Source organism: Tamandua tetradactyla (genome assembly GCF_023851605.1).
Source record: "Tamandua tetradactyla isolate mTamTet1 chromosome 22 unlocalized genomic scaffold, mTamTet1.pri SUPER_22_unloc_2, whole genome shotgun sequence".
Classification (NCBI taxonomy): domain Eukaryota; kingdom Metazoa; phylum Chordata; class Mammalia; order Pilosa; family Myrmecophagidae; genus Tamandua; species Tamandua tetradactyla.
The window spans coordinates 185983-198970 of NW_027518252.1; the positions used below are offsets into that span (position 1 = coordinate 185983).

The following is a 12988-nucleotide window of genomic DNA, read 5'->3' on the forward strand; positions in this document are numbered from 1 at the left end:
GTAAAGCTTCTAATTTCATAGTTAAATATGCTTTTATGATATTTTATATATTTATTATATAATTAGTCACCTTACTGAATTGTCCTGATTTTTCTAATAGATTTTCAATTATTTTTCTGAGTTGTCTAAATAAAAATTTTATCTCCCCATCAAAAAAAAAAAGAGTCAAAATAATCTGGCTCACAGAGACTTGTGGTATTGGCTAGTAAATCATGAGGTACCTAGAAGTACAATAGATGGGCAGTCTACTAAATTCTTGTTTGAGTTGTATAAGCAGAAGAGTTCTAGGTCAAGTGGACAGAAATCTAACTTGAATTACTAGAGGAGTCACTGTCTTTTAAGTAATTTCCAGACTTGAGACAGTTTACAGATCCAGAGTCCTTTGAATGAGGGGGAGGCCAGGTCCCTTTGAGGGAGGACCCTGTTATACTGCAAGAAATTTATACTGTTAATCTTCCTCCAAGCCTACCCCAAGGAGAGTGATGGCCTTTTACCAGGGTAACTGTGCTTGTGGAAAAGGAAAGGATCAGATATTTAGGAAATTATTAGACACTGGTTCAGAAGTGACATTAATTCCAGGGGACTCACAATGTCACTCTTGTGACAAGTCACAGTGGGGGCTTATGGAGTTCAGGTGATTCATGGAGTCTACAGGGACATTGATCATTTCTCCCTCCCACAAGACATCAAACTGGTCCATTATATTCTTGATGTCATGTTGATTGGACCTATTGAGCAAGAAATAGCAACTATTCTAGACTTATTTGTTAGGCATTTATCTATCAGAGGATGGGAGATAAATCCACCAAAAATACAAGGGACTCCCACCTCAGTGAAGTTTCTAGGTGTCCAGTAGTGTGGGAAATGTTGAGATATCCCTTCTAAGGCAAAGGATAAGTTGCTGCATCTGGCCCCTCCTATGAATAAAAAGGAGACACAATGCCTAGTTGGTCTCCTTGGATTTTGGCAACAACATATTCCTTATTTGGATATACTACTCTGGCCCATTTATCAAGTGACCAGAAAAGCTGCTAATTTTGAGTAGGAACCCGGAACAAGAGGAGGCTCTGTCACAGGTCCAGGCTGCTGTACAACCTGCTCTGCCCCTTGGACCATAGGATCCAGCAGACATAATGGTGCTGGAAGTGTCAGTGGCAAATAGAAATGCTGTCTGGAGCCTCTGGCAGGCCCCTATAGGAGAATCACAATGCAGACCTTTAGGATTTTGGAGCAAAGACTTACCATCTGCTCAGGCAACTGCTCTCTTTTTGAGAAACAACTTTTGGCCTGCTACTGGGCCTTAGTAGAGACTAAATGCTTAACTCAAGTTACCATGAGACCAGAGTTGCTTATCATGAGCTAGGTGTTGCTGACCCACCAAGACATAAATTTGTGTATGTACAACAGCACTACATCATACAATGGATATGGTATATATGAGATAGGACCAGAGAAGGCCCTGAAGGCACAAGTAAGTTACATGAAGAAGTGGCCCAAATGCCCATGCTCCACTCCTGCCACTTTAGCTTCTCTTTCCCAGACCAGAGCTATGGCCTCTTGGGTTGTTCCTTACAGTGAATTGACTGAGGAAGAGAAACTTGGGCCTGCTTTACAGATGGTTTGGCATGATATGCAGATACCACAAGTGGACAGCTGCAGCACTCCAACCCCTTTCTCAGGTGTTCTTGAAGGACAGTGGTGAGAGGAAATCCTCCCAGTGGGCAGAACTTTGAGCAGTGCACCTGGTTGCTCATTTTACTTGGAAGGAGAGCTGGCCAGAGGTGATGTTGTATACTGACTTATGGGCTGTTGCTAATGGTTTGGCTGGATGGTCAGGGACTTGGTAAGACCATAATTGAAAAATTGGTGACCAAGAAGTCTGGGAAAGAGGTATGTGGATTGACCTTTCTGAGAGGGCTACAAACATGAAGATATTTGTGTCTCATGTGAATGCACACCAGAGGGTGAATTCCGCAGATGAAAGTTTTAATAATCAAGTGGAAGAGATGACCCATTCTGTGAATACCAGTCAGCCTCTTTCCCCAAAAACTCCTGTCATTGCCTCATGGGCTCATGAACAAAGTGGTCATGGTGGTAGGGATGGAGATTATGCATGGGCTCAGCAACGTGGACTTCCACTCACTATGGCTGACCTGGCTATAGCTACTGCTAGTGCCCAAGCTGCCAGCAGAAGAGACCCACACTTAGCCCCTGATATGGCACCATTCCTCTAGGTGATCAGCTGGCTACATTGTGGCATGTTGATTATATTGGACCACTCTCTTCATGGAAGGGGCAGTGATTTGTTCTAACTGGAATAGATACATCCTCTGGATATGGGTTTGCTTTCCCTGCACAACATGCTTCTGCCAAAGCTACAATCCATGGACTTACAGAATGCCTTATCCATCATCATCATATTCCACACAGCATTGCTTCTGATCAAGGAACACACTTCATGGCAAATGTCATGCAGGGATGGGCACATGCTCATGGAATTCTTTGGTCTTACCATGTTTCCCATCATGCAGAGGCAGCTGGATTGATAGAAAAGAGGAGTGGACTTTCGAAAAATCAATTACAGTGCCAACTAAGTGGCAATACCTTGAAGGGTAGGGGTAATGTTCTCCAGGAAGCTGTGTGTGCCCTGAATCAGCATCCACTGTATGGTGCTGTTTCTCCCTCAGCCAGGATCCATGGGTCCAGGAACCAAAGAGTGGAAATGGGAGTGGCACCAATCACTATTACCCCTAGTGATCCACTAAGAAAATTTTTGCTTCCTGTCCCTGTGACTTTGTGCTCTGTTGATTTACAGGTTTTAGTTCTAAAAGGTGGAGTGTTTCCACCAGGAGAAACAATGATTCCATTGAACTGGAATCTAAGACTGCTACCTGGTCATTTTGGACTGTGCATCAACTTGCATCAACAAGCCAAGAAGGGGCTTACATTACTGGCTGGGGTGATTGACCCTGACTATTGGGGGAAATAGGAATGCAACTACACAATGAAGGTTTGATGAGTTTTCCTGGAATATAGGAGATCCCTTAAGACATTTTGTAATACTAACATGCCCTATAATTCAAATCAATGGAAAACTGCAACAACCCAATCCAGGCCAGAACTACCAATGGCTCTGAAACTTCAGAAATGAAGGTTTGGGTCACCCCACAAAGCAAAGAACCACGGCCAGCTGAAGTGCTTGCTGAAGGTAAAGGGAAGATGGAATGGGTAATGGAAGAAGGTAGTGATAAATATGAAGTTTCACCATGTGATCAGTTACAGAAATGAGGACTGTAATGCTGTTTTGTTCATGTTATAGTATTTAAATTGTAAGATATCAAGTGTAAGGATGAATATTACCCAAGGACTTGCACCCTATTCTGGGGAGATTTAATGTATTTCCAGTTGTATGCAGGACACTTAAATATGGTTAGGTGAGGAAAAAATGTGTCTTTTATTGTTTTCTATTTAGAAATTAAGTATGGTTTAAGATTATGTATATAGCTGCCAAGTTGACAAGGGGTGGACTGTCATGGTCAAGTTCATGTGTCAAGTTGGCCAGGTTGTGGTACCCATTTGTCTGGTGGGGCAAATGCTGGCTTGCCTGTTGCCATGAGGAAATTTCATAGAATTAAATAATGTTCACATTGGCTGCATCCACAGGTGATTTCATTTGTAGTCAGCTAAGGTGTGTGTCTTCTGGAATGAGTGATGTTTAATCTAATCAGTGGAAGGCTTCTAAGGACATTTCATAAGAGATACTCTCTTCCTGCTTCAGCCAGCAAGCCTTTCATCAGAGTCATCAGCTTCATAGCCTGCCCTATGGATTTTGGACTGTACATTCCCATCATTATGTGAGACACTTTTATAAATTTTATATTTATGGATATTTCCTGCTGATTCTGTTTCTCTTGAGAACCCTAACTAATAACGCATACTAACCTATGTTTGAATTCCAGATTCCTCCAATTACTAGTTGTAGCCTCGTGCAAATATTGGTAACTTCTTTAATACTCAATTTTCTTCATCTGCAAGATGGACATAATAATATTTCCCTTTTGGGTCTGTGTAGCACTTAAAGTCAATGCATATGGAATATTAGTATACAGCCTGGCACATAGGTGATGTGTAATAAATGGTAGCTGCTATAGTTTATACAAATATGTAAATAGATTATAGCATAACTCCAGAGCAAGGTCAGGAACCTTTTTCCCTAAAGGGCTAAATATAATACATTATAGGGTTTGCAAGGGCAGATGATCTCTGTTACAATTGCTGAATTCTGTCACATGAAAAAAGCTTTAGAATGTATATTAAAAAATGGCTTAGCTATGTTCCAAAAAGCTTTATTTTCCAAAACAGGCTGTTAGCTGGATTTAGCCCCTGGGCTGTTGTTTGCTCATACAAGGAAACTGAGTCCTATACTCTCTATGACTCTAATTGCTAATAATATTTTATTTGTTTTCTTTCTGATGGTGGTCTTTGAATTTCCTAGAGCAATGGAGAGCCCCATATTGGAAGACTAAATTCTATTTAGGGAATATATGCAGGAGTCATTTTTCATATGGGACAAAGGCCCATCTATGGAAAAATAACATGAAAATGCACTGACATATTTCAAGATGATGGAAGTGGAAGATAGCAGGAAGAAGTGGGGTTTTTTTGTATGTTGTATGGTGGAGAGAGACTTCATTCTTTTTCCTTGTGATTTCCTGCTATTGTAACATCATTTGCAAAAGTTTTGTTTGTTTGCTTGCTGGTTTTGGGAAGGGCATGGTCAGGGAATTGAACCTGTGTCTCCCACATGGTAGGAGAGAATTGTACCACTGAATTATCCCTGCACCCCATAGGAGAAGTGGTTTTGAGTACAATTTTTTGTGGAGGCAGGGGCTGCATTTTTGACCCATCTATTTGGCCAGGTAAAGAGATCTTTTGTAAGTGAATTCAATAATTCAATCCTACAGCATTGTTTTTGGCCCTTCTAATATGTCTCTGAGGCTACAGGGCACTTGATGATTGCGTGCAATGTTGGAAAATGCCTACTGGGAATTCAGAACATAGATATTCATGAAAAAGTTGGATAACTGTGTTAAGTAATTTGTGTAATGTGCTCCCAATGCCTTATGAAATTAGGGTGTTAACAATGAATTTGTCATATATGTCCTTTATCATGGGGGGAAATTTCCTTCTATACCTGTTTTATAAAGTTTTTTTTTTTTTACCAAGAAAAGACATTGCATTTGGTCAAATGCCCTTTCTGTATGAACTGAAATGATATGTTTTTCCCTTTGATGTGTTAATCTAGTGTATTACATTGTTTTCTTATATTGAGAAACCCTTGTATAAATGGGATAAATACTACTTGATCATGATGCATAATTCTTTTAATGTGCAGTTGGATTTGACATACTACTATTTTGTTGAGGATTTTGCATCTATATTCATAAGAGAAACTGGTTTGCAATTTTTTTCTTATATTGTCTTTATCTATCTTTGTCATTAGGGTGATGTTGGTCTCATCAAGTGAGTTATATAGTGTGCACTGTTCTTCAACTTTGGGAAGAGTTTGAGCAGGATTGGTGTTAATTCATCTTGTAATGTTTACTGGGCATTGCTTATTGTAGGGTTTTTGATGACTAGTTCAATCTCTTTTCGTGGAATTTGCTGAGGTCTTCCATTTTTTCTAGAGTCAGTTGATGCATTTCACATGTTTCCAGGAATCTGTCCATTTTAGTTTGGTTGTTTGATTAATTGGCATATATTGTTCATAATATTCCCTTGTTATCCTTTGTAGTTCTGGGGGTTCTGTAGAATGCCCCCTTTTATTTCTGATACAATTTATATTTTTTTCTTTTCTTTGTGATTCTAGTTAATGGTTTGTCAATTTTAAAGATCTTTTATGAAAATCAACTTTTGCTTCTGTTAATGCTTTCTATTGACTTTTTCTTCCATTTAATTTATTTCTGCTAAAATCTATGTGATTTATGTCCCTCTGTTGGCATTGGGTTTAATTTGCTGTCTTTCTAGTTCTTTCAGGGGTGTCCTAGTTCTTTGATATTACCTCTTTTTTTTCCAATATAATCATTTAGAGCTATAAATTTCCCTCTCAGAATTGCCTTTGCTGCCTAAGTTTTGACACGGTTTTCCTCATTTTCATTTATCTTAAGATACAGACTGATATCTCTTGTGATTTTTCTTTGACACATTGTTTAAGAGTGTGTTATTTTAATTCACTATATTTGTGGATTTTCAAGTTATCTGCCTTTTATGGATTTCCATCTTTATTTCATTTTGGTCAGAGATGTTTGTATAATTTCAACCTTTCTAAGTTTATTGAAACTCTTTTTGTGAGTAAATATGTGGTATATCCTGAGGAATGATCCATGTGTACTTGAGAAAAATGCATATCCTGCTGATTTAGGATGCAATTATATATATATATATATATATATATCTGTTAGGTCTAGTTCATTTAATCATATTATTGAAGTTCTCTATGTTCTAATTGATTTTCTGTCTAGATGTTCTCTCTACTGATGAGAATGGAGTTTTGAAATTCCCAAGTATCATTGTAGAGGTACCTGTTTCTTCCTTCAGAGTTGCCAGTGTTTGCCTCATGTATTTGGGGGAATTGTGGATTGGTGAATAAATATTTAAGATTTTGATTTCTTCTTGGTGGTTTGACACTTTTATTAATATGGGTCCTTTTTTGTGCTTGTAACAGCTTTTGACTTTCTATTTTGTACCATATTAATATAGGTACCAGATATCTATTTAGCTACTGGCTCCAGGACTATCTCTTATCTTTTCATTTTCAACCTATTTTCATCTTTTGGTCTAGGGTGGGTCTCTTGTGTACATCTAGTTTTATCATGCTTTCTTATCTATCCCTTCAATCTGTATCTTTTGATTGTGGAATTTAATAAACTAACATTTCATTTTAATATTATAAAGGCAATTTTTTTTCAGCCATTCTGTTCTTTAGTATTTATATAACATTTTTTCAACTCTTTTCCTTTATTGCAGCCTTCTTTTTGGTATAGTGGACCTTTTATGATGTTTCATTTTCATCCCTTTCTTATTACTGATTCTGTATATTTTAGAAATTCTTTCTTCATGGTTATCCTGGGGCTTGTGCTACATAGCCTACTGTCCATAGCCCACTAATTTGAAAAATAAACTATTTAGATAAAATAGCATTCATGTGATGTCCCTCCATTTCCCCTCTTTATATCCTTTTTGAAAACATTTTTAATGTAAAATATAACACATATAAGAGCAAAGAAAGAAAACAGCAATAATTTTCAAAGCACATTTCCTTCTTTACCTATTTATATTTTATGTGTACAATATGAGGAAATAAATGTTTGTCATGTTCAATTGCATCCTGGTTTTTATAGGAATTAAAGATTAGAGTTATATATGGAGATTTCATGACCACTGGGTTTTGCATTTATGTTTTTTGTTACCTTTAGTGGTGATTCTCATTTCTTCATTTCAACTCCAAAGCACTTTCTGTTTTCATTTAGCTTTCAACCTGCAGAACTCCAGCTATCAATTTGTTTTGGTCAAGTTTTTTGTTGAACTCTTTCCGATTTTATTTATTAGTGAATATTTTGAAGTCTCCCTCATTTTTAAATAACTTTTATTCATACCCCAAACAATCCATCCTAAGTTTTAATCAATGGTTCTTGATATAACCACATAGTTATGCATTCACCACTACAGTCAATATGAGAACATTCTTATTTCCTCAGAAAAAAAATCCCATACCCCTTTTATCCCTCATTATTGATGTTTATCTTTCTGTAGTGACTTTGTAGCAATTAATTAAAGAATATTACAATGTTACTGTTAGCTATAGACCTTAGTTATCATTAATTGTATTTCCCCATATAACATCCTATTATTAATGCCTTGTAATAGTGACATGTATTTGCTCTAGATCCTGTAAGATCTTATATTTATACAATTAATTACCATCATTGCCCATTCTGGATTTCACTGTTACCCAGTCCCAGGTTTTATCTTCTATGTCTCCTTCTGGTGACATACATGACTCTAGCCTTCCTCTTTCAACCATACCCACACTCTACTTTGTTAGTAACACTTGCAGTATTGTGCTACAATTACCCAGCTTGTACTATTCATTTCTAAACCTTTACTATGACACTTATTGAACATTCTGTACTCCTTAATCATTGGTTGCTAAGGTCTGTCCACTTTTTTTGCTCTGAGGTTTAATTCTCATAATTTGTAGTTAGCTCAGATTAGCGAAACAATGCAATATTTTTCCTTTTTCTTTCTGGCTTATTTCACTCAATATGATGTCTTCAAGTTTCATTCACCTTATTGCATGCTTAATGACATCTTTCCTTTCTGCAGCCATGCAATATTCCATGATATGTATACACCACAATTCACCTGGCTACTCTTCAATTGATGGAGTCTTGGGCAGTCTCCAACCATTAGCAATCATGAATAATGTCACTATACATTATAGTGGTGTGAAAATATCTATTTGTGTCCCTGCTGTCAGTTCTTCTGTGTGAATACCTAGCAGTGGGATTACTTGGTCATATGATAACCCAATACTTAACTTCCTGAAGAAATGCCACACTGCCCACCAGAGGGGCTGCACAATTCTACCTTCTGATGAACAGTGAACAGATATACCTCTTCGTCCATATCTTCTCCAACATTTGTAGTTTTCTGTTTATTTTTAAAAGTTTTATTCATGCATCATACACTCCATCCTAGGTTTGCAATCAATGGTTTCTCATATGAACACATAATTATGCATTCACCAGAACAATATGTATGAAAATGTTTACATTTATATCAAAAAGAAAGAAGAAAAGAAAAAATATCCAATAACTTTCCCATATTACCTTCTCTTAATGAGATTTAGCTTTGGCATATTGCCTTTGTTGCAACTAATGAAAGAATATTGCAATGTTATTGTTAACTTTAGACCTAGCTTGCATTCATTTTATTTTTCCTTATACCATCCCATTTTTAACATGTTGTAATAGTGAGATATATTTGTTCTCATTTGTGTAAAGCATTTTTTAATATTTGAACAATCACCACCATTACTATCTATATTAGGTTTCACTAAATTATACAGTCTTTGTTTCTGTCCTCTGTCCTTCCTCTTGTTGCAATACATGCTCTTATCCTTCCTCAGTCAACCATATTTACACTCAGTATTGCTAACTATACTTACATATTGTGTTACCACCACACAGTATTGTCTTACCAATTTCTGAACTTTGCAATCTATATAGTTAAACATCCGTTGTTCTTTAAGCATCATGTGCTCAATCTCTACCATTTTCCTATATCCTGATAATCTGTGTTCTCAAATTTAACTCTCAGAGTTTGTTCATTATAGTTGTCATATTAGTCAGACAGACCAATTGTCCTTTTATTTCTGCCATATTTCACTCAACAAATGCCTGTAAGCTTCATCCATGCATGTTGTTGCATGCATCAAGACATCTTACATCTGCAAAATAACATGTAATATGGAATTGCCTTCCAAAAAGGTTGCACCATTACACATTCCTACAAATGGTGAAAAAGTGTTCCTCTTTCTCCACATCGTCTCCAGTACTTACAGTTTTCTGGTTTTTTTTTTTAATTTATAATGGCCATTCTAGTAAGGTAAGATGGTTTTAATTGTCATTTTTATTTGCATTTCAATGATAGCTAGTGATGTTAACATCTTTTCATATGCTTGTGAACCATTTTTATTTCCACTTTGGCCATTTTTTAAAATTAGAGTTCTTGTTTGTTTTTAAATTGAGGTTCTCTTTATATATTTGGATAGTAAACCCTTATCTGATATGTGCTTTCTAAATATTGTCTCTCATTGACTATATTGGTTTTTTACTTTCCTGACAGGTCATTTAATGTGTAAATGTATTCAGTTTTGAGGAGTTCCCATATATGTATTTCTTCTTTCATTGCTTGTGCTTTGAGTTCCAGGTCTAGAGAAAGACCTCCTACTACAAGACCTTTAAGATATTTCCATATATCTTGTTCTAAGAGTTTTATGTTCTTAACTCTAATGTTTAAATCTTTGGTCCATTTTTGACCAAAAATTTGAGTTAATTTTTTTAAGTGGGAGATGGAGGTCTTCTTTCAAGGTTTTGATTATGGATATCCAGTTTCCAAGTACAATTTGCTGAAGAAATTTTTCTCTGCCTCAGTTGAGTGGATATGGCTTCCTTATCCAAAATCAATTGTGTGCAGTATAGGTTCCATTTCTGAAAACTCAATTCAATTCCATAAGTCAGTGTATCTGTCATCATGCCGGTACCATGTGGTTGTTGTTTTTTCTTTGTTTTTTTACATAGGCAGGCTCCAGAAATAAAACCTGTGTCTCTGGTGTGGCAGGCAAGAATTTTGCCACTGAGCCACCATTGCCCACCCAGTACCATGCTGTTTTGATCACTGGTGATTTGTAGTATGCTTTAATGTCAGATACTATAATACCTCCAACTTTATGTTTATTTCCCATTTATGTTTCACATTTTATGTTAATGATTTCAGCTGTTCTGGGCACCCTACCCTTCCAAATAAATTTAATTATTGTTTTAGAGGATTCTGAAAGCAACAAGAGAAAATCAATTCATCTCACATAAGGGATCATCAGTAAGTCTAAGTACCAATTTGTCCTCAGAAATTGTGGGGTGGTAAGATATATTAAACATGCTGAAAGATAAAACTTCCAGCAAAAAAATCCTACAGAACAATCCTACAAAAATTAGGCATGAAATCCTTAAGGTGGTGACAAAAGGAGGTGTAGGATATTACCCATCCCCCAGAGCATTTGTGGTTCTAACTCACTGCTGTGAGTGGCTTTATGGTCTATATTTATTCCAGGAAGAAGCTAGGCTGTTACGACTCTATGCAACTATGGTCCTGTGTGGGACTGAGTGAAGGGGAGGCATCCATCTAGATTGTCCAGGATGCAAATACTCTACCCTATTTTGGTGTTTGTTTTTCTTCATCTACAATCTAGTATTTATGTAATTCTTCTCTAAACTCTATCATAATTCAGAGATCCAATCAGTTGGAATTTGTCCTTTTATTATTTGGGTGGACTTTTTCAGAGAATGTCTAACATTGCTTTGTTCATGACATCTCTTCTTTGCAGTTTTTTTAAAAAATTTTTTTATTAATCAAAAAAAAGAAAAGAAATTAACACAACATTTAGAAATCATTCCATTCTACACATGCACTGAGTAATTCTTAGTATCATCACATAGATGTATGATCATCATTTCTTAGTACATTTGTATCGATTTAGGAAAAGAACTAGCAAAACAGCAGAAAAAGATATAGAATGTTAATATAGAGAAGAGAATTAAAATAATAATACTAATAAAAATATATATATATATATATATAAAGGAAAAAGAAAAAAACAAAAACAAAAGATACAAACAAACAAACAAACAAAAAACTATATTTCAGGTGCAGCTTCATTCAGTGTTCCAACATAGTTATATTACACTTAGGTATTATTATGCTGTCCATTTTTGAGTTTTTGTATCTTGTCCTGTTGCACAGTCTGTATCCCTTCAGCTCCAATTACCTGTTATCTTACCCTGTTTCTAACTCCTGCTGGTCTCTGTTACCAATGATATATTCCAAGCTGATTCTCGAATGTCGGTTCACATCAGTGGGACCATACAGTATTTGTCCTTTAGTTTTTGGCTAGACTCACTCAGCATAATGTTCTCTAGGTCCATCCATGTTATTACATGCTTCATAAGTTTAGTCTGTCTTAAAGCTGCATAATATTCCATCGTAGGTATATGCCACAATTTGTTTAGCCACTCATCTGTTGATGGACATTTTGGCTGTTTCCATCTCTTTGCAATTGTAGATAATGCTGCTATAAACACTGGTGTGCAAATGTCCATCTGTGTCTTTGCCCTTAAGTCCTTTGAGTAGACACCTAGCAGTGGTATTGCTGGGTCGTAATCCATTCTGCCAGTCTATGTCTTTTGATTGGGAAATTCAGCCCATTAACTTTTAGTGTTATTACTGTTTGGATAATATTTTTCTCTAACATTTTGGCTTTTGTATTATATATATATCATATCTGATTTTCCTTCTTTCTACACTTTACTCCATACCTCTCTCTTCTGTCTTTTCGTATCTGACTCTAGTGCTCCCTTTAGTATTTCTTGCAGAGCTGGTCTCTTGGTCACAAATTCTCTCGGTGACTTTTTGTCTATAAATGTTTTAATTTCTCCTTCATTTTTGAAGGACAATTTTGCTGGATATAGAAGTCTTGGTTGGCAGTTTTTCTCTTTTAGTAATTTAAATATATCATCCCACTGTCTTCTAGCTTCCATGGTTTCTGCTGAGAAATCTACACATAGTCTTATTGGGTTTCCCTTGTATGTGACAGATTGTTTTTCTCTTGCTGCTTTCAAGATCCTCTCTTTCTCTTTGACCTCTGACATTCTAACTAGTAAGTGTCTTGGAAAACGCCTATTTGGGTCTATTCTCTTTGGGGTGCGCTGCACTTCTTGATCTGTAAATTTAGGTCTTTCATAAGAGTTGGGAAATTTTCAGTGATAATTTCTTCCATTAGTTTTTCTTCTCCTTTTCCCTTCTCTTCTCCTTCTGGGACACCCACAACACGTATATTTGTGCGCTTCATATTGTCATTCAGTTCCCTGATCCCCTGCTCAAGTTTTTCCATTCTTTTCCCTATAGTTTCTGTTTTTTTTTGGAACAGATGTTCCATCCTCCATTCACTAATTGTAGCTTCTGTCTCTTTAGATCTACCATTGTAGGTATCCATTTTTTTTCCATTTTTTCTTCTTTGTCCTTCACTCCCATAAGTTCTGTGATTTGTTTTTTCAGATTTTCTATTTCTTCTTTTTGTTCAGCCCATGTCTTCTTCATGTCCTCCCTCAATTTATTGATTTGGTTTTTGAAGAGTTTTTCCATTTCTGTT

The 12988-nt window shown here is 36.3% G+C and overlaps 1 protein-coding gene across 1 annotated transcript in view; it reads left to right on the forward strand.

Annotated features, from left to right (window-relative positions):
• LOC143672943 (uncharacterized) overlaps positions 1-12988 on the forward strand; it is a 247171-nt gene that overhangs the window by 149085 nt on the left and 85098 nt on the right. The gene's annotated exons all lie outside the window — the stretch shown is intronic.